Raw genomic sequence first — 21477 nt, forward strand, 5'->3', positions numbered from 1 at the left:
ATGTGCACGAGAGCAGCAGCAATTACAGCCAGTGGGGAGAGAACGGGGGTAGAGTAAATGGACACACAGAGCCAGCTAAAGAGTGAGCATGCGCGAGTGCCCCAAAGCAAGCAGCTTGCTCTGGGGGCACTCATCAGGGGGGAGGAGCAGAAGACCTTAGAAGAGGAGGAGCAGGGCTGCTCTGTGCAAAACCATTGTACAGAGCAAGTAAGTATAACATGTTAGTGGCTAAGTGTGACGGTATTGGTATGATATCCCCGTCAACGTTCCCTTCTTCCCATAACGAAAATCACCCCAATATTCCACGAGGAGGGATATCCCTAGAATCGCCCAGAAAGCCACACATGCCAAGCTTACTGCTAGAACAAGACAGACTTTAATGTTTTTTCTTCTCAGCTTTTTATACAGTCCAAGACATTGAAGCAACAATGAAATCTCCACCCCCCCCAATCACACACTAAGGCTAATTACTAAAACATTCTAGACAGGTCGGCACCGACCGACAATTATCATGTCTAATCACTGCACATTCCTTAAACAACAAACCACCTTCACACACTGAGTTTCCTAAGCAGACGTTTCGTCTGTATCCAGTTTGACACCTATTAACACCTCTGAGAATCACTAGGTTGTAGACAGGGTTATCACACAATTAAAGGCCTTTCAAAAGCTAGCCTTATTTAACATATGAACAGTCCTTACAGAGAGAGATGAATCACACATGAAACACCTGTTACCTGTAACCCACAGCATTAAGCAGGGAGAGCATTAGACTGAAGCATATAGGCAATTGCATCACAATGGCCCCCCCTTTTCTCCCTGCTACGGCAAACCCGGTTGGACCTTCCCTGGTCCAGTAGGGTTGACGGGTTCAGAGCTTTTAGTCCGAGGTTAACTCCGTTTGGCGTAACTGACCTCCCTTGGCAACTGCTTCAGACTCAGGTATGCCACCGGGTCGTCAGATCACACGCCGTTCAGTCCCCAAGTCTTTGTGCGATCTGCAGAGTCACCAGAAGTCAGTGTGAAGACGGCGAATGGGTCTGTGCGCCGCCATCTAGGTGTCCCGCTATGGGAGGGGCAGGTTATGGCTCTGAAGTGACAGTCACAGGAGATTCATAAAAAAAAAAAAGTTATATTTGTTGAAATGCTGTAGCACTGGTGCTCAGAGTCCGGGGGGGGGGAGGGGACTCAGAGCCCCATAAGGTCAGCCACCCCCTGCTCCCTCCGCAGCCGCCGGTTCTCCTCTTTGAGCTTCTCCAGCTCCATCTCCAGTTCATGGAGCCTGGGGGGGTCAGCCCGCTGTGACCTCAGGTGGTTGTTCTCCTCCTCCATGCGGCTTATGCACTCCTCCAGCTCTATGTACTCACGGATCAGATCCTGCTTGCTCATGTCCTGCAGGCTTTCCACGTGGTCCTTCATCATCAGGAACTGGGTGGTGGTGTAAGGGGCCACCGTTGGGCCCTTGGCGAACATCTCGGCCCGCATCTGGGGCGCCCGCTGCGATTCCATCTCCTCCAGTTGCTTCTTCTCCTCCCAGGTCCGCTGGTTATATGACTTCCAGGACCTCTTCTTCTTGGAGGGTAGCTGGCGGTGCCTCTTTCTGCCCAGCTCCCTCCAAGGCCCCTCCGGCTCATGGCTGTCGCCCATGACCAGCTGACAATGGTGTTCCCTGTTGTCCGTAATAACAGATTGTACCATGAGGGCTTCGTAAGGGGTGCCCAATGGTTCTTCCTGACCCAGCTCCTGGGGATCCCAAGCCGAGTCTACACAATGGGCTGCTGCTGGTGGGCGGTACCCAGGTTGAGACCAATTTGACCTGGTGTTGTCATTCATGGGGCAATTCTGCTTGAAGTGACCCAACTGTTTGCACCGGAAGCAGCGTTGTTCGTTGTCCTCCTGGCGTGGGTAGCGAGGGCTAGATGTCATCGGTCTGTTAGGCGGTTGGTATCTAGCGGCTGGTGGGTGTGAGGGTGCCGTTGGTCGTGGAGGTCGTACCCGTGGTGTGACCTGGTTTGTCTTGCGAGTATCCGCATATTCATCCGCCAACTTCGCGGCCTCTGGTAGAGTCATGGGCCTGCGATCTCTCACCCAATCCTTGACGTCCGTCTGGATGTGATTGTAAAATTGCTCCAGGAGCATTAGTTGCAAAATGTCCTCTGCGGTGGTGGCCTGGCTGCTGTTAACCCAGTTAGAGGCCGACAGGGACAACTGGCATGCCCATTCCGCGTAAGAGTCTTTCGTGGTTTTGCGTGAGTCCCTGAACTTCTGTCGGTGGGACTCTGGGGTTACTGCATAACGAGCCAGGAGCACTTCTTTAACCCTGGCGTAGCTATGGATATCCTGATCTGGCACGGTCCGGAAAGCATCAGAAGCTTTGCCTGACAGTTTGCCTGACAATATTGCAACCCACTCTCTTCTAGCTATTCGGTGCAGGTTACATTGTCGCTCAAAATCCGCCAGGTAGTTATCAATCTCACAGTCCTTTTCATCAAAAGCTTTAAAAGCGCTAAACGGAATCTTCCTTGCGTCTGCTGTGCTGTACTCACTGTTCGGAGAAGGTGCGGCTGCTTGTTGGACTGCTGCCAGTTTTAACTGTAGTTCTGCGTCCCTTATTTGTTTATCCTTCTGTAGCTCTGCATCTCTTATTTGTTTATCCTCCTGTAGCTCTGCGTCTCTTATTTCTTTAGCCTCCTTCGCTAACAGGTCCATCACTCTCAGCACCACATCTGCCGTTGGGTTCGGGCCGAACCACGCTAGCTTCTCTCTCATTAGCTTGTTGGTTGGTGACTCCTCCTGAATCACTGGTGTCTCCATCTCTTGTACTGCTGGCGTTGCTGCAATCCCGTCCTCCTGGTCTATCTCCATTGATTCTGCTATGATGACCCGCTTGGTTTTGTTGCTAGCAATCCTTCCACGAACTTCCAGTAGTTCTTCCAGTGTCTGCTTGGAATCCGGGTGTGAAGGGGAATAGAAGGGAAAAATCCCACTGCTACCAACCAATTGTGACGGTATTGGTATGATATCCCCGTCAACGTTCCCTTCTTCCCATAACGAAAATCACCCCAATATTCCACGAGGAGGGATATCCCTAGAATCGCCCAGAAAGCCACACATGCCAAGCTTACTGCTAGAACAAGACAGACTTTAATGTTTTTTCTTCTCAGCTTTTTATACAGTCCAAGACATTGAAGCAACAATGAAATCTCCACCCCCCCCAATCACACACTAAGGCTAATTACTAAAACATTCTAGACAGGTCGGCACCGACCGACAATTATCATGTCTAATCACTGCACATTCCTTAAACAACAAACCACCTTCACACACTGAGTTTCCTAAGCAGACGTTTCGTCTGTATCCAGTTTGACACCTATTAACACCTCTGAGAATCACTAGGTTGTAGACAGGGTTATCACACAATTAAAGCCCTTTCAAAAGCTAGCCTTATTTAACATATGAACAGTCCTTACAGAGAGAGATGAATCACACATGAAACACCTGTTACCTGTAACCCACAGCATTAAGCAGGGAGAGCATTAGACTGAAGCATATAGGCAATTGCATCACACTAAGTGGTTAGCACTTCCATCTGGCAGCACTAGTGTCATTGGTTCAAATTCCAGCCATGGCACTACCGGCCTGGAGTTTGAATGTTCTACCTGTGCATATGTGTGTTTCCTCGGGGTACTCCATTTTCCTCCCACACTCTAAAGACATGCTGGGAAGAAAATTGTCTCCAGACTAAATTGGCCCTTGTATGTGTATGTATGAATGTGAGTTAGGGACCTTATATTGTATGCTCCTTGAGGGCAGGTACTGATGTGATTGTACAATATATATCTAAAGCGCCGTGTAATTTGACACTGCTATATAAGTACCTGAAATAAAAAAAATAAAAAAGTCACCCCTTCCCGACCAGCTGCTGCAGTTTTACTGTGGCAGGTTGTCTCCTCTGGGTGAAAACCTTATGTTGGTTCGCCTTTTGACCACTAGGGGGCGTACGCATGCGCACAGCTCACTGCCGGAGGCACGCACGCATGCCGCCGGAGCCTGGCTAGTGCCTGGCGGGCGCGATGACAGCCGGGCACCTGCGATCGCTTCAGACAGAGTGAGAACCGGGGTCTGTGTGTATAAACACATAGATCCCGGTTCCCTCAGGGGAGAGGAGACAGATCATGTGTTCATACTAAGTATAAACACCGATCTCTCTCTCCTCCAGTCAGTCCCATCCCCCCACAGTTAGAACACACATAGGGGACACAGTTAACCCCTTCCCTGCCAGTGACATTTATACAGTGATCAGTGCATTTTATAGCACTGATTGTTGTATAATTGTGACTGGTCCCAAAAATGTGTCAAAAGTGTCCAATCTGTCCGTCGCAATATCGCAGTCCTGATAAAAATCGCTGATCACCACCATTACGAGTAAAAAAATATATAATAATAAAAATGCCATAAATATGTAGAAAAATACATATCGGCCTTAACTGAGGACATTTTTAAAAAAAATAAAAATAAAATCAATTTGGATATTTATTATAGCAAAAAGTAAATGATATTGTGTTGTTTTTCAAAATTTGGTTTGGGTACAGCGTCGCACGACCACACAATTGTCAGTTAAAGCGACGCAGTGCCGTTTGGCAAAAAATGGCCTGGTCATTGAGCAGCCAAATCTTCCAGGGTTGAAATGTAAGGCTAGCCATATATGCCTAGATTTCTTTTGTTCAGTCGGTGGGTAGATTCCTCCATCCATGCTAAACAACACAGATGGACAAACCTGGCCTGCTGTCTATTGTATTCTGGCAGCCTGGAAACCAGTGACTGTCAATATAGCCAGACAGTGACTGGATGCAGTCACCATACCTCTCTACTTTCTGGAATGATAGAAGGACAGTGAGCACTATGTAGTCTGACAGGGCCCCAGTTGCACAGACCACAAAGATCTAATATGCAGAAAATGATTGGTTAAACCACACAGGTGCCTTTTAGACCTTTATTTATCCTTTATATTGGCTTTTAAAAATACTAGAACTTGTGCTTCAAGTGCTCTGCAAGTGTACAACGCGCCAGTGAAAATGTGCAGCAAGTTAACAGACTTATGCCTTGTACACATGACTGTTTTTCACAACGAGCAAACTGCAATTTTTTATATTGGTCGTGAAAACCGGTCGTGTGTATGCCCCCCAGCAATTTTCTCGACGAAAAAACTGCCTGCAAAAAATTGAAACCATCTCTCTTTTTTCTCGTTGTGTTTCCCGTCAGTCGTTTTCTCGTCTTGAAAAAAACAGTTGCGTGTATGCTTTTCCGAGGGGAAAAAATGCGCATGCTCAAAATCAAGTATGAGACGGAAGCGCTCGTTCTGGTAAAACTAGCGTTCGGAATGGAGATATCACATTCATCACGCTGTAACGGACTGAAATGCACGAAAACTAAAAAGCGCGAATCGTCTGTCACCAAACTTTTACTAACACGAGGATCAGCAAAAGCAGCCCAAAGTGTGGCGCCATTTGAAAGGAACGTCCCCTTCATAGTGCCGTCGTACGTGTTGTACCTCACCGCGCTTTCTTCGGACGTTTTTTTTGCATGAACGTGTGTCAGGCTGGAGAGGAATCACGTCGGGAAAAACGACGGCTTTTTGCACGTCAGGAAAAACAATGGTGTGTACAAGGCATTACAATTAAACACTGCCACAAACGTGTGGCAAGTTTTTCTTGCTATCTAGGATTGCCATCTTTTCAGAGGCTGAATGGAAAAGTACTGTTTGGTTTTAGTCTTCCCACATCGTCAGAGTGGAAGACTTTCATATATATATTTTCATATCTTCATGATGAAAAAAATGAGAAAGACCATATGAATCCCAGATGGATCATGCAAGATACAGTTCCCACAGATATCACTATTATACTCCCAGACACCCATCCTTTTATTAGGAGTGCTTTTTTTTGTCTGTAGACCAACATACTGTAGCTATCACAGGCAGCATTGTTGTCAGACTTAGATTATTCAGTAAAGAAGGGCCCATTGGGATATGTCATAATTAATGGAATCCAGATTGGGAAAAACAGTAAGAAAATTACTTTTCACTGTTCAAGAAAGACAAAACAATTTTAAAAATGCTTATTACAGAGTGGCCAAGCATCTAGATCTAAAATTACTATTAGTCCAAGAATTTATTATAACACATCAAAAATTAAACATTAAACATTAAACATTAGACATTCATGTCCTATTGATATATGCAATAAAGAAGAGCAAACAGCAATGGTATGGTTTGTGTAGTTATCCAGAGCAACTAATCGTATTGTAGCTTATTGTAGCCAGACCGACTGACATTTATGAATCCGTGTACTTTACATATGTTTCTTATATTGTGACATGCAAAAATGTATTCATGCAGACTTTTTAAGTTACTGAGAGGTCCACTTTCATTCCTCTTAAAACAGACCATTGAGTCCTACTGTTCATACAAGACTCAGAAACTCTGTTCTAGTTAAAGTCCATATAGGTTTCCATATTTTCTCCCCATGATCAGAACATACTGTATTTATTATCACTTTTTTACCCTGAAAATATGCGTATCATACACCGATAAATACGGTAATTAGTAAAAAAAATATATATTTACTCGATTTAAGATTCACAAGGGAATCTCATTTATTACCATTTTGTTCAAACCATACAAAAGTGACACAACTACCAACTTTAGGCTGGTTTCACACTTATAAGTTGTACTCTTCTGCATTTATTTGCAAAATGCATTGAGTTATTCATACAGAAGGACTTTGCCAGTCAAACAGTTTCAGATGCGGTGGCCAACATGAGTGAAAATCACGACAGAAATTCAATTAAATAAAATGTTTTTAACCACTACACTGTCTGAAGCCAAATGGATGATAGGTGATAAAATTGGGTAGAAGTTAAATAACCTACCAATACTGTATCTTAGTAGCTACTTATTATTATTTATACTACTATACTTGCTTGTTGATGAAACCTATAAATTTAACTTACCACCAGTGTCAGTGATCATATTTGATTTTATAATCTGACCTATCAAGTACAGTTCTTTCACAGTGCCCATGTCAGTAGTTTGTGTTGCATTCATTGGTAAAAAAAAATAAACTGTACTGGTTAGATGAAACCAGGGTTAGTACTCAGGCCTCGTACACACGACGAGGAACTGGTCGTAAATTAATCATCGTTTTCCTCGACGAGTTCCTTGTCAGGCTTGTGGAGAAACTTGACAAGCTTTCTTTGCGTACACACTGTCAAGACCAAATCTCCTCATTCTCAAATGCGGTGATGTACAACACATACAACGGCAGGGGAAGTTCGATTCCACTGGCACAACCCTTGGGGCTGCTTTTGCTAATCTCATGTTACTTTGTGTTAAGTAAAAGTTTGGTAAGAGACAATTTGCACTTTTCAGACTGTTACAGCGTGACAAATGTGTTATCTCCATTACAAACGCTACTTTTACCAAAGGTGCGCTCCCGTCTCATACTTTATTCTGAGCATGCACGGGTTTCTTAGCATACACACAAACGTGTTTCTCGTCGAAAACCAGCCCGACGAGGAACACGATGAGGAAATTGAGACTCCCGTCGAGGGAAAAAGAGAACTTGTTCACTTTTTTTCTCGTCGAGTTCCTCAACAGTTTCCTCGATGAAAAACATACACACTAAGTAATCATTTAATTGTTTATTTATTTGTTTATACATCAACAAACTTTGGAATTCCTTTCCACATGTTGTAATAGTTCTCTAATTCTGTTACTTGATTGCATATTTGTCATTACTAATGCCTAATAAAGATATTTTGACAAGGAAAAACATACACACGACCATTTTCCTCCTCAAAAAAGCTCTGCCACCAAGTTTCTTGATGGATTCTGTCGAGGAAAACGGTCGTGTATACGAGGCCTCATACTAAAAAACTTTGGCTGTAGTCACTTAGAATTGTAGTAACAGTGCCTGGACAATATAATCGAGAGTCCACACTAGCCATAGAACAGTTTCAACTGTAGGGTGATAGTACAAATAAGATCCACAAATGTTACTGTAAACCAGGAACAAAGGGAACCCAAGCCTGTACCCCATACATTTCAGATATGCAGGGCTGTAAACCTTAACTTGTTGTCTTTCCATTAACCACTTGCCGACCGCGCACCGCCGTTCTACGTCGGCAAGTTGGCTCTGCTGGGCGAGAGCACGTAGTATAACGTCCTCTCTCTCAGCTGCCACTAGGGGCGCGCGCTCCCGGTCCTGTCAGCGGGGGAAACGCTGATCTTCTGTTCATACAATGTATGAACAGAGGATCAGTGTTTCCCCTAGTGAGGCCACCCCCCCCCACAGTAAGAACACACAAGGGACATACTTAACCCCTTCCCCGCCCCCTAGTGTTAACCCCTTCACTGCCAGTGGCATTTTTATAGTAATCCAATGCATTTTTATAGCACTGATCGCTATAAAAATGCCAATGGTCCCAAAAATGTGTCAAAAGTGTCCGAAGTGTCCGCCATAATGTCGCAATACCGAAAAAAAAATCGCTGATCGCCGCCATTACTAGTAAAAAAAATATATTAATAAAAATGACATAAAAATACCCCCTATTTTGTAAACGATATATCTTTTGCGCAAACCAATCAATAAACGCTTATTGCGATTTTTTTTTTACGAAAAATAGGTAGAAGAATACGTATCGGCCTAAACTGAGGAAAAAAAATGTTTTTTTATATATTTTTGGGGGATATTTATTATAGCAAAAAGTAAAAAATATTAATTTTTTTTTAAAATTGTCTCTCTATTTTTGTTTATAGCGCAAAAAATAAAAAACTCGGGGTTGACAAAAACCACCTAAAGAAAGCTCTATTTGAGTGAAAAAAAGGACGCCAATTTTGTTTGGGAGCCTCGTCGCACGACCGCGCAATTGTCTGTTAAAGCGACGCAGTCCCGAATCGCAAAAAGTACTCTGGTCTTTGGGCAGCAATATGGTCCGGGGGTTAAGTGGTTAATGTTCTGGATGCTGATTACTTGTATTCTGGCAGCTGATTTTCATTAATATCACCGTGAGAAACTCAAACACTTGAATGAAAAACATATGCGGTTTGGATTTCCCCCTAAATTTAACTGTCTCACTTCCACCAAAGAAAATAGTATGACTAATCTCAAGGGCTCAGTTACACAGCGCAGGAAATATAACATACTTGGCCTTGTAACCCCAGCATTAGCCTGCTCAGCATATGGTACATGAGAGCCTACTGATTGTGGTAACCAACCATGTCATACAAACAATCACTACAACACCCTAAAATATAAATTGTTTATATTCTTGATTAGCAGCCATTTAGTAATAAAAAAAAAAAATACACAAATCTGTATAACGATAAAAGGTGAACTTTATTAGCATTATCGCACATCTACAACAAATTCTGTTAACAAATTTGCGTTACTCAAAATTCCAAACCCTTCTTTAAAGTTGGTGCTATTATCTAAACAGAGTCTTAATATTATAACACACTGCAAGTAAGATGTATGTATGTAGCTAAAAAAATCTGCTTCTGTAAATGACCTAATCCACGCTCTATTGGTCATTGCTAATGTGATTAATGTCATGGCATTGGTAACGTGGTCTTTGCCAAAGGGGCATTGTTTGGCCACTCATTGTCTAGCTAAAATTAGTCATGAATATAAGACGATTGGACCATTTTGCCTGTTCTGGTCCCTCACTGTGCAGAGGAACATTGGCATATGGGTTACTGTGTTCAAGGGAAGTTCACCCTGCATGAATATAACAGTGGATGTTGATGCCCAAAGAAACAAAAGATGTTTTCAGGGTTTGACCTTTAATATACACATGATCAAAAATAATGAGTAGAGGAGTTCAATCTGGTCATAGGTTTCATATGGTGGTTGCATATTAGTTATCCAAGCTCTGTAAGATATTGAAATGCAAACATATTCATATCTCACCTATTTGTGTGATCTGCAGGCACCCCCAGTGGTATTATTTGGAAATAACAATAGGTATACAAATTTAGACTAGTCTTTTCACCTTATTAATCTTTGCCAGGGATATTTGCTAAAAATTATAGATACTTCGTAGGTCAAACACATGAGTGCTCTACTGGTTTTAGAGTTTCTGTACTGGCCAAGATGTAATAGTTATTTATGTGAACTGATACTGTAGCCAAACACCGAAGACTTCAAGCTTTGCTAATTTGATTATGCAGTGAAGTAAACCCTTTCCTAAATGCATGTCTATTGGATTTGTGCCCCTATCCTGTCCCAGCATATGGCGAAAGCTTGACAGCTGTGAGAAACTTGCTCCAAGTTCTACTTTTTCTCACCCATATGTATATGATCTACTTGCCATGGCTTTCTTCTGGCGCAATAGGAATTCTAAGTGTACAATTAATACATTTTTATTGCATTTTTTTAAAGCACCTGAATCTGACTTGGTGTGAACCATTGTGCAGTCTCTGTAAAGCAGGGTTGGAGTATGAGAGAAAAAACAGCTGAAGGAGCCAATTAGTTCATGTGCTTACAAGATGCATGCTGATAGGAAGAGAAAGCAGAGTCACAGTGTGATCAGGTTATCAACCTGCTACTTTTACAAGCATGACTCCCACAGGCAGAGACATGATGGGACTTGTAGTTTCGCAACAGCTGGAGGCCCGCCAGTTTGAGACCCCTGGGTTACAGTGATTGCTGGCCAAAAGGCTGAGGACACCTATTATCAGAAAAACAGTTATTTATGTTTAGAGTGTTTTTTTGGCACGAGTTCTGCTTTAAAAGTCCCTGAGGTTGTTGGTATACCCTCTAAATGCAAGGTAGAGAGATTTTGTACTTTTTTGCTTTCCCAATATATTTATTATTGTTAGGGCTACAAAATATAATGGGGTTGATTTACTAAAACTGGAGAATGCAAAATCTAGTGCAGCTCTGCATAAAAACCAATCATCTTCCAGTTGTTCTGTTTGTCAAAGCAAGTTGGAAGCTGATTGGCTAACATGCTCAGATTTTACACTGTCCAGTTTTAGTAAATCAACCCCAATGCATTTTTTTTTGTCAAATAACTAAGCAGCAGGTAGACCTCCAGGCCAATTTTGAAATATTTATCAGGTTATTCTAATCAGCTTTGGTGAAAAAGGAAAAATCTTTATAGAGTTCAATATTTCAAACAAAAATGTATACACACAACTGAAAGAGAAAAATCAGAAACGGCTTCTGCCTGACTGCTATGTTCAATGACACCATACAAAGTTTAAATGAGACAAAGAATCCTGTGTTATTATTATCTAGGGCGATTATTTGTAAAAATACAGATTTTGTAAATATAGTAAAAACAATTGTATAATAATGTACAAACTTTATAAAAAATGAAATCACCTGACCCATAGCACATGAGGCCCAAGACACGGCCCATAGTGCATTCTATCAAGTGTTCAGCACTAAGCAGAGAAGATCAGACAGTGGTGGTTCAAGATGCCTCTGCTGTATTCCTGTGTCAGAAAAAATTCTAATGCCGCGTATACACGATCGAAATTTCGGTCAAGAAAAGTTTGATGTGAGCTTTTGGTCGGAAATTCCAACCGTGTGTAGGCCCCATCAGACTTTTTCTGTCGGAATTTCCGACACCAAAAATTTGAGAGCTGGTTCTCAAATTTTCCGATGGGAAAAGTTCTTGTCGGGAATTCCGATCGTCTGTATGCAATTCCGACGCGCAAAAAAACATGCATGCTCAGAATCATTGAACTTAATTATTCTTGACTTGTTGTAGTGTTGTACATCACCACGTTCTTGACAGTCGGAATTTTGTGTGACCATGTGTATGCAACACAAGTTTGAGCCAAAATTCCGTCTGAAAAATCCATGGTTTTCTTGTCAGAATTTCTGATCATGTGTACGCGGCATAAGTCTTACAAAGAGCCTGCCAGTGTGCTGGGTCCAAGCCTCACCAGCACACTGACTCCTAACATGCCAGCTGTATCCAAGAGATGGAGTCTATATGTGATAATCAGCATAAGCTGCCAATCTAAGCTGTCCATGCTTTAAGCTGTAGGGGAAGTCAGCCACCTGTATAGTACAACCCTATTCACATGGGTTGTCAGAAGGTGATCTGCCTGTGTAGGACTGGGACTGATAGCTAACATAGAAAGCCCTGAAAAAGCTGACAGTTCCACCCTGCAGATGGAAAAGAAGTGCTGAAGTGCTGAAGAAGAAAGTTAAATGAATATAAAATCACAACGAATACGAGTTTATAAAATGAATGTGAATTACAAGTATACATTTACAAGTACAGTAAATGTGATTTACGTGTAGCACTACCACCGTAGGAGCTGCTGGTTTAGATTTGGGCCTTGCACATTACCTCAATATTCATTGTCTAGGGCAAGAATGTCTGTAAAGAACTCCAATGTCCACACAAGATGTAAAACCTTTAGCTGTAGGTTTTATTTTTCTCTTAAATTGCAGGAAAGTAGAAGGATGAAGGGGGGAAGGGGAAGGTTCAGGTGCACAGTACAGATCACTGGGGAAAGTCCCAATAGTCATTCACCACTTCCACTCAAGTGGGAATTGCTCACCCGGATAGGCCCCTCTCACCTGGCCTAGCAGTCGGAATGATGCACGAACAATGATCATCAACAGTCTCTGCCACAGACTGGTGTTGAGCAAAACGAACAGTCCGGAATCCTCTGCCACAGGATTTTAACACCCGAACTTCCAGCCATACAGTATAAGAGCCTTTAAGCCGATGAAACTGTAGGGTAACTTGAGCTGTAGATCCCTTTTTAATAGGGTCACAAGGCCTATCCCGAGACATTAGCCTTCCGCTTGGTCTCCTCCTGGGCAGGTCCTCCCCTGGTTTCCTCCATTAAGCTTCCTCTAGTAGATGGACAGCTTGGGATCTCTTTGCAGTTGCAGGCCCCAGCCAGGATAGCTGGGCCTACTTGGTAGAAAGGCAGCCTCGGACCAACGTGGCCCCGAGACTGAAAAATCACAACGACGCGTACCTCGCGCCAGGAGGGCCACGAGGCGAAGGACCCCAAACATTGGCGTCTGGCCCTTAAGTATCCTTCCCCAGCATGCCCAACGGGAAGACCACTCCCACTGGGCTGTTCCCGGGAAAAGACACTCAATACACCATAGCCTGCCCGTGTTCCAACATTGGCCTGTGGTGGTAGCGCCACCTACAGGCAACAGTGGGAAAATCCTTTCAGGCACAGCCACAGCCAGAACAGAGGCTGATTTAGCATAAATCATTAAAGTCTGAGCCAACTATCGGTCTAGACACCCACTAAATTTAACATAGCGCCTGATCAATGGGAGCAGGGCGCTACATACAGTTAATGGTTGTAAATGCAAACTTGTTCTGTGCATTAATGCTCCTTCAAATCTTTGAAGTATGCTGCAGAGTATTACCACATACATGCTAAGGCATGGCAATGGGCATTGTGGAAGGGCAGCCAGAAAACTTGACCTGACTCTTTTTTCACCACCTAAATGTCAATTTCCCAACAAGTTCTTTGGGTGCTGTGAATGACATGTACTGTACATTTGCTATTATAAGCATGATAACTTCATTTTAAATTTTCACAATCTAATTCTGTCTACCATAAACATTTTCATTCATGTAGGGTCAATTTTAGTTTATTTAAATATTATCTAAACAATTTGCCTGTAATTTAAGTACATATTTTAATGTACAGCACTCTAGACATTTCGGGAACTGTACTTGAGGCTCTCTATGTTTACCAAGTTGATGAGTGATGACCACCACTGCCTAAAACCATTATATTTTTCTTTTAAATTAGTATTGTTTTGTTTTGTTGAACTTGGACCTCTTTTTCCAAATTTGGAGCCAGAAGTTCCATGCTTGGATAATCACGGAAAGTCGTGTTTTCCACTACAGCTCAAGTGATATGTCAGCCCAGAACATTTGATATTTTTGTGCTATCTGTAGTACACAGGCAAGCTTTTTTAATAAGCTACAGCAAAGAGAAGCACTATGCAGTAAAGAAAATCAGCCAATTCGATTTAGCCTTTTATCATTTTAGAACTGTGAAAACAACCATAAATAAGCACCAGTTGCAAATCAACTTTGTCGTATTAATAAAGACATGATAAAACAGCCTTGACAAAACTGACACAAATCTTTTAGGGTCCAACTCCACTTTATGCAAAAACTTTTTTAAATAGTCCCCAGCAACTGGGAAAGTAAAAATACAGCGTTTGTTGCAATACTGTCTGATCCCTAATCCCCTGAAGACTTATCTGCCCTGTTGGCCCTGGCCTTATTCCAAATTGAATATAGGCCATGGTCCCAGGAGTGCAGGGTGTCATGATGCAGAGAACAATGCAAACATCATCACATCAGCTACACTCTCTGCATTATTTAGGACTACCCCTTGCTGGGGAAGAGACAGAGTGGACCCTGGCTATTCACATGAATAGACTGAGGTCATCAGAAACAAGTAATTATGAAGAAAACAAAATAAAAGGGGTAGATTCTCTAGGGTAGAGAAAGACTGGTGGATAGGAGGGTAAAGTAGGATTGCAAGTCAAATGCCAAAACACAATGTCAAAAGGCATACATGTCAAACTAGTGTTTTTTGGCCCATACTTTCCTTATGTTGTATTAATGGATGGGGTTAAGGGCAATGTCAAAATGGACTAATAAAACTACCCATTGCTTGCTTGTACTTAATTATTCTGAGGGAACTGCTTATGTGTCAGAGACTTAAGAGTAATGCCATATACACACGATCGTTTTTCGGCATGAAAAAAAAATGTAATTTTTCAGCATGTCCAAAAAACAACGTTTTTCCAACCTTATTATTAAAAACGATGTTGCCCACACACCATTGTTTTAGAAAAATTATGAACAAAGCGCGGTGACGTACATCACATACGACGGCACTCTAAAGGGGAAGTTATATTCGCCTTTGGGCTGCTTTTAGCAGACTCCTTGTTAGTAAAAGACGATTCACGCTTTTTTGTCTGTTACACCGTGATGAATGTGCTTACTCCATTATGAATAATAGTTTTCCCTGAACGAGCGCTCTCGTCTCATAACTTGCTTCTGTGCATGCGCGGGTTTAAAACGTAATTTTTGCCCACACACGATAATTTTTTACAACCCGAAAAACGAAAATTTTTAAAACGACGTGAAAAAATGCAGCATGTTCAAAAAAAAAAAAAATTGTCGTTTTGCAGAAGCCGAAAAACGATGTGAAGCCCACACACGATCATTTTATGCCGAAAAATTATCGTGTGTACGCGGCATTAGGCTTAAACTTGTTTGTTTATTAGTAAAATGTTTGTTACCCCAACAATGTTTAATGCCTATATGTGCCTGTTTTTCATTTTTCGTTTTTTAAGTGAACTAATCTTTTACCTTTTTGGTCCTTAAATTGCTTAGAAATACAATGTCTCTTCTGTAATAGAATAAACTTATCTGCCTGTTTTATATTTCTTACACATGCACAGGACAATCAAGATGGCTGCATACTGCTGCATCAGACTGTTAGAGCATAGGTGAGTTCCTGCCTTTAGATCTACTTTAAGTTTTAATTAGGGATGGATGAGAACTGTCATGTTTTATTGCTGTTTGTGATCCATTGAGGAGCTTCCTCTTACTTTTTTTAATCCCCTGTGAAAACAGTACAAGAAAAAAATGCCTTTGGAACAAGAGTAGAAGCCTGAAAAAGGTTCTAACCCATCTCAATACTCAGGGCTAAGACAAGGGTGGGCAGGAGGGGTGGCTGCCCTGAACCCAGTTGTATACTACAGGGATAGGAATGTCATCATTATGACTATATGTCTGACAAGAGTAGTGACAGCGGCATCACTACTCCTGTCAACCAAGCAGTGGGAGCAGTCAGGAGAGCAGTTGAGAGCCAGAGGGCTGTGCTCTCTACCCCCCCTCTATAACAGGGGTCTTCCACCATGCACAGCCTAAGTTCTTGCAATGACTCCACTCTTACTCAAAATCCTCCTATTGGCAAGTGGATAACTGCTGGGGGTAGGATCCCCTAAGCTTGCATATACTGTGGAGTGCAATTTGACATCTTTGCCCTGGGCACTGGATGACCTTGTCCCCGCACTGACAACACTAATAAATGTTTACCTAGTACCTATTCACATAGGATACATTTTCCTTCTGTTCCTGTTCTTATATCCCACTCTTACTGGCACATAAGGTCCCCAAGGGGGACAAAAGCGGCAATAGTAAATAAACAATGAGTATAACCCTTTCCCACTTTAGTCAAACAAAATAATAAAAGCTTTGGAAAGAGTTGGGCTTTAAATGTCTCCACCCTGGTTACTCAATATATTGGTAGTCTGACTTAATCAAGATCCTTTCTATGGAAACAAGATCCATGTAAAGTGTGTACCAACTCTTAAAGAGTTTGCCTACTCTCTGTTCCCACTAAAGAAATTTCCAATGTGTTCCTGTTCCTATTGCAGAACCCCCTAGCATTGCTAGTGTAGGATTTTTTGTCTTCATGTAGGTACATTTTCGGGCTTGGCTGGCAGCCAAGCCTGTGCGTTTTTTTCTGGGTCGAGCGAGTGACTCAGGTAGGCTAGATGACTCATCAGCAGCTTCTCTGGGGACTCCCATGATATCTGGAAACTTGAAGAAGATTGCAGAAGCAGTTGGGACGGGTCAAGGAGGAGCTAACTGGAATGTTCTGAGCTCCCTGACCAATCCCAACAGAATGGTTGGCAGGGGGTAGACCCCCTCAAATTCTCATGGTCAGTCTAGCTGGGGTGTGGAATTCAGGTAGAAGATGGAGATGGAGTGTTAGGCTGCCAGTGGCCCTTGAAGCAGCTCCCCAGTCTGGGTTCGGGTGAGGAGGGGACCCCTTATCACGAAACACAAAGGTAGCCTGACCAGGAGGCACTGGAGCAAGGAGATGGCAGCAGGAGGACACTGCCGGGCAAAACTCCAGGGAGGAAGACAGCCAAGAGGGCTGTAAGTATTACAGTCAGATGACTGGGAGTCATGCCTGAAGGGACTGGGTGCAAGCAGTCTGGGATGGATGCAGAGCCAGTCTGGGAGGACTATGGATAAGTAGCCAGGAGGGCTAATTTAAGGGGCAGTTAGAGCCAGGACGGCTGGCAGTGCCTGAAGAGGTGGTACTGGGAGATAGGACAGCTAGCATCAAAAAATTTGAGTCAGTGTCAGATCCTCCCATTAGTGCTAGATAGTCCTGGGAGTTGTAGTTCTACAAGCAAGTCTGTACTGGAGGTAGAAGAGCAGTTACATAGTTGTCAGTTCGAAAAAAGACACAAATCCATCTAGAAACTGTTCACCATCATTGGTGTCAATGGGTGGAATTGTGTCCCATTGCTGGTGTCATTGGGAGAAATTTTGCCCCATCGTTGGTGTCATTGGGAGGAATTGTGCCCATTCATTTATTGTCAGCGGGGTGATTTATGCCCCTTCATTCTTGTCAGTGTGGGACATATGAAATAGTGCCTCAAGGGCCGGATAAAAGCAAGCAAAGTGCCGCAGTTTGGAGACCGCTGCAATAAAGGATGAGTTATTGGTCATAAGCCATCTACTTCTGTGAATAAACAGCAGCTTGAGCTATGGAGCCTGTAAACAAAATGTTTTGTTTTATATATTTTTAATTCTATAGAGACAGGAACATTTACAAAACCACATGAGAGTTTTACTGGCACAGAGCATGTTCACTTGCCGTCTTATTTAGCCAGAAATTTCCCACCATCTACACCATGAAAAATTTATACAAAGTCAACATTATTAATTCAGAGTTTTGCTCTTTTATTATTTTTTTTTACCATCAGGGTCTTTCTATGGAAGTCAAATAACATATCTGTTGTTCTCAAATCCTCTTTTTTTTATAATAAATACTAAAGGGTCTCTTGTAAATTCCTAATGTATTGAACCCAGTCATAAATGAGTATTGGCCGTGCACGGTTGTATTTACCATTAAAGTGGAACTTTATGGCAAACATTTAACCACTTCAATACCGGCCCATAGTCATATGACGTCCACAGAGGGGATCTCCCATCCCGGGTGGACGTCATATGATGTCCTGGGCTTTGTGAGGGGATATCTGAATGATGCCTGCAGCAAGAGGCATCATTCAGATATCCTTCTCTTCTGCTGGCGATTCTGTCCAACATAAGAACGATCATAGCGGCGATTCCGCTGCTTGATCGTTCTTTTAGGTGGCGGGAGGGGACATCCCCCCCTTCCGCCGCCATCCGGTGCTTCTCCGGGCTCTCCCGTGCCATCGGGGGCCCGGAAAAAGAATCGTCCGGCACTGGCAGGAAGCATAGAGATGACTGGTGACCAGATGGTCACCAGTCATCTCTATGACCGTCGGAGGACCCGGGCGCGATGTGATGACGTCACGCCCGGGTCCCCGTAAGTAAACAAAGCCGCGATTGCGGCTACTAAGCAACAGTAATCATGAGATCGGTGAATTTTTTTTCATCGATCTCATGCTTTCCAGCCTGGAGGAGAGATGTGGGGGCTTTCACATTGAGAAGGCTGAGCAGGAGTTTTTCAGGCGGTATAGCAGCGATATTTTTAGCGCTGTAACGCCTGAAAAACTCCTCAGTGTGAAAGGAGCCTTAAGCGCTGCAAAGAAGCTGCTTGTAGGACTTTTTTTGACGCCCTGCCAGTGCAGCGCCTCAGTGTGAAAGCAATCGGGCTTTCACATTGGGATGGCAGATGAGACCTCTTTCAGGCACTTTTTTTAACGCTAAGACCCCTTTCACACTGGGATGTTTTTCAGGCTCTTTACTGTGAAAGCACTCTGGCTTTCACATTGGGATTGCAGATGCAGCTTCTTTCAGGCGCTTTTTTTTAACGATAAAGTGCCTGGAAAATGTCCCAGTGTGAAAGGGGTCTTAATGCAGAAGAGACATGCTATGACTCTTCTCCGTTAAAGTTACTTACCTGCCTGTCTGCCCCTCTATAGTGAGCTGTGCATGTGCAGCTCATTGAACAAATTTGGCAATGTCGAGCTGACTAAACTCCTGCACATGCGTGGGAGTGACGTCATCTCAGCCCATTCAATGAAAGCAGTGATACCCGGATTGATACCCAGAAGATGTCAACAGCTGTCGGGGGGCTCTGGGACTTATTGGATTAAAGGTGAGTATAGTTTCCATTCAAGTATAATTGGCACAAGGCAGCATTTTCCTGCATCATTATTGACCACGCATTTTTTCCATAATCAGTAGGAATAGTCATTTCATATAAGGTTAATTACACATTATTATACTATTCTAAGCCAGGTTAGGGCAAGGAAGATATGAAAACTTCCTGTGTAAAAGAGATGATCCTGGCAAGGGATGTTACTAAGCTTTCCAAAAATGATGTGCCTACAGGCACTTTGAAGTTGAATATTTGTGGTCTGCTATTCCATGGGCAGTTTTCATGAGTGAGGAGAGTGCAACACTTATTTTCTTTTGTTCTTGCTCTTATAATATTATTATAATGTAGATTACATTTTTATTCTGCACTGTTATAAAACAGAAAGATACATACTGCTTTATTCATTACTGACTCCAAACATGTATTTTGGTATATTGTGACTGTCTTAGTCTATAAGTTTCTGTAGGGGTTAAACTCACTCTTTGCTCTTCCCTATGTTGTAAGAGCTATAGTGCCAGTTCACACTTCTGCGTTCTGCAAAATTGCATGTGATTCACACCTCACTGCAGTGCAAATCACATGTGATGTCCTTACGATGCGATTACAGCCATACAGATCGCATGACTGATATTGCATGGCATTGGGACCAAACTCGTACAGGACCCTTTTTTTTTTTGGTCTGCACCAGAATCAGATCACAGGGGTGTTCACACTAATGCAATCCGATAAATTTCCGAACTGTCAGTTTGCAGTGCGATATGCGAGTTGAAATGGGGGTGTCATTAACAATGAATTGATATTCCCGGCAGTTCGCATATAGCAGTGTGAACTGCAGTGCAAATCTGGTGCTTTGCGGGAACCCACAGTGGAATTTCAAGGTTCCGACATCGCTCAAGTATGAACCGAGCCTTATAGAAGGATGCCTACAGGGGCTTCAATCACTGCAACCTGGTAAAAATACTTGTCTGGAAAAAAAAGTCATGTTGGAGCAGGAAGGGACCATCCCCAAACTGTTCCCACAAAGTTGGAAGCATAAAATTGTTCAAAATGTCTTGGTATGCTGGCCCCTTAAGAGTTCCCTTCACTGGAACTAAGGGGCCAAGCCCAACCCCTGAAAAACAACCACACACCATAATCCCCCTTCCACCAAATGATTTGGAAGGGTGGCCCAATACTTTTGGTAATATAGTGTGAACGAGCGAGTTTGGGCTGAAGGAACTTGACTGGCCTGCATCTCAACCCGATAGAATACCTTTGGAATAAATTACAGCGGAGACTGCGAGCCAGGCCTTCTCGTACAACATCAGTGCCTCACCTCACAAATGCACTTCTGGAAGAATGGTCAAACATTTCCATAGACATACTCCTAAACCTTGTGGATAGCTTTCCCAGAAGAGTTGAAGCTGTTATAGCTGCAAAGGGTGAACCCTACGGACTAAGACTGGGATGCGATTAAGGGTTCATGTAAAGGCAGTTGTCCCAATACTTTTGGAAATATAGTGTATAACTGAATTGAATCGGTTAACAGGAAAGGCTTATTCCATGGAAGGGAAGGGTGTAAAACCCCCTGTGGCACTTGTTGGGAAATAATCCAGTGTGTGTTAATGATTGAAACCATAACCTACAAGTCATGTAACAGATCTAGCTTTCACATCGCTGCCTTAGGTTTCTAAATGGTGTATTGACTGTGTGCATTTTCATGTCTACCCACTGTTATTTCACATTCCCAGACCAGACAGGCATAACATTCAACTTAAGTTTGACAAGTATGTGAAAATGTTATTACATCATGTCAAACTGTGAGCATATATTTAAGTAGGTGGAAATATTTTAATCATTGGAAATTTTCCCTTTTATACTTGCTAGCAGTTAATAGGTTGCTGCTATGAAAAATAACATCCACAATATTAGATTTGTTGTGTATCTCTTTTCTATTTTTAGTGTTACAACAGTAATGCATTATATTCCAGACTATATCTCACGCAACAACATTTATAAAGGTTTAAGTCATATATGATGGCTAAACAACAGCCATACTAAAAACATACTAGATTTTTCCTATGTAATAAAAGTAGTAGAGAAAAAGATAATGAAACTAATGAAATTTTCTTTAGGGTATTGGTTTCTCTGGGGCACTTGTTATTTTGGCTTTAGCACTAAAAGTTAATAAGTGACCCATGGGACATGCACATTTGGAGTCAAACAGTTTGACAACTGTTTCCCTATCCTATGTGACGTCATGTTTCTGACCTGTAGTTCATGGATGTGTAAATTCTAAAAAAAAGAAAAAGATAAATGTCGCAGCTTTGTGCTATTTCACACTTACGTGCGAT

General features: G+C 42.6%; 1 protein-coding gene across 1 annotated transcript in view; it reads right to left on the bottom strand.

Annotated features, from left to right (window-relative positions):
* The window catches only part of LAMA4 (laminin subunit alpha 4), a 151842-nt gene that overhangs the window by 129199 nt on the left and 1166 nt on the right, over nucleotides 1-21477 (bottom strand). The window lies entirely within an intron of this gene.

Source organism: Rana temporaria, chromosome 4 (genome assembly GCF_905171775.1).
Source record: "Rana temporaria chromosome 4, aRanTem1.1, whole genome shotgun sequence".
NCBI classification, from domain to species: Eukaryota; Metazoa; Chordata; class Amphibia; order Anura; family Ranidae; genus Rana; species Rana temporaria.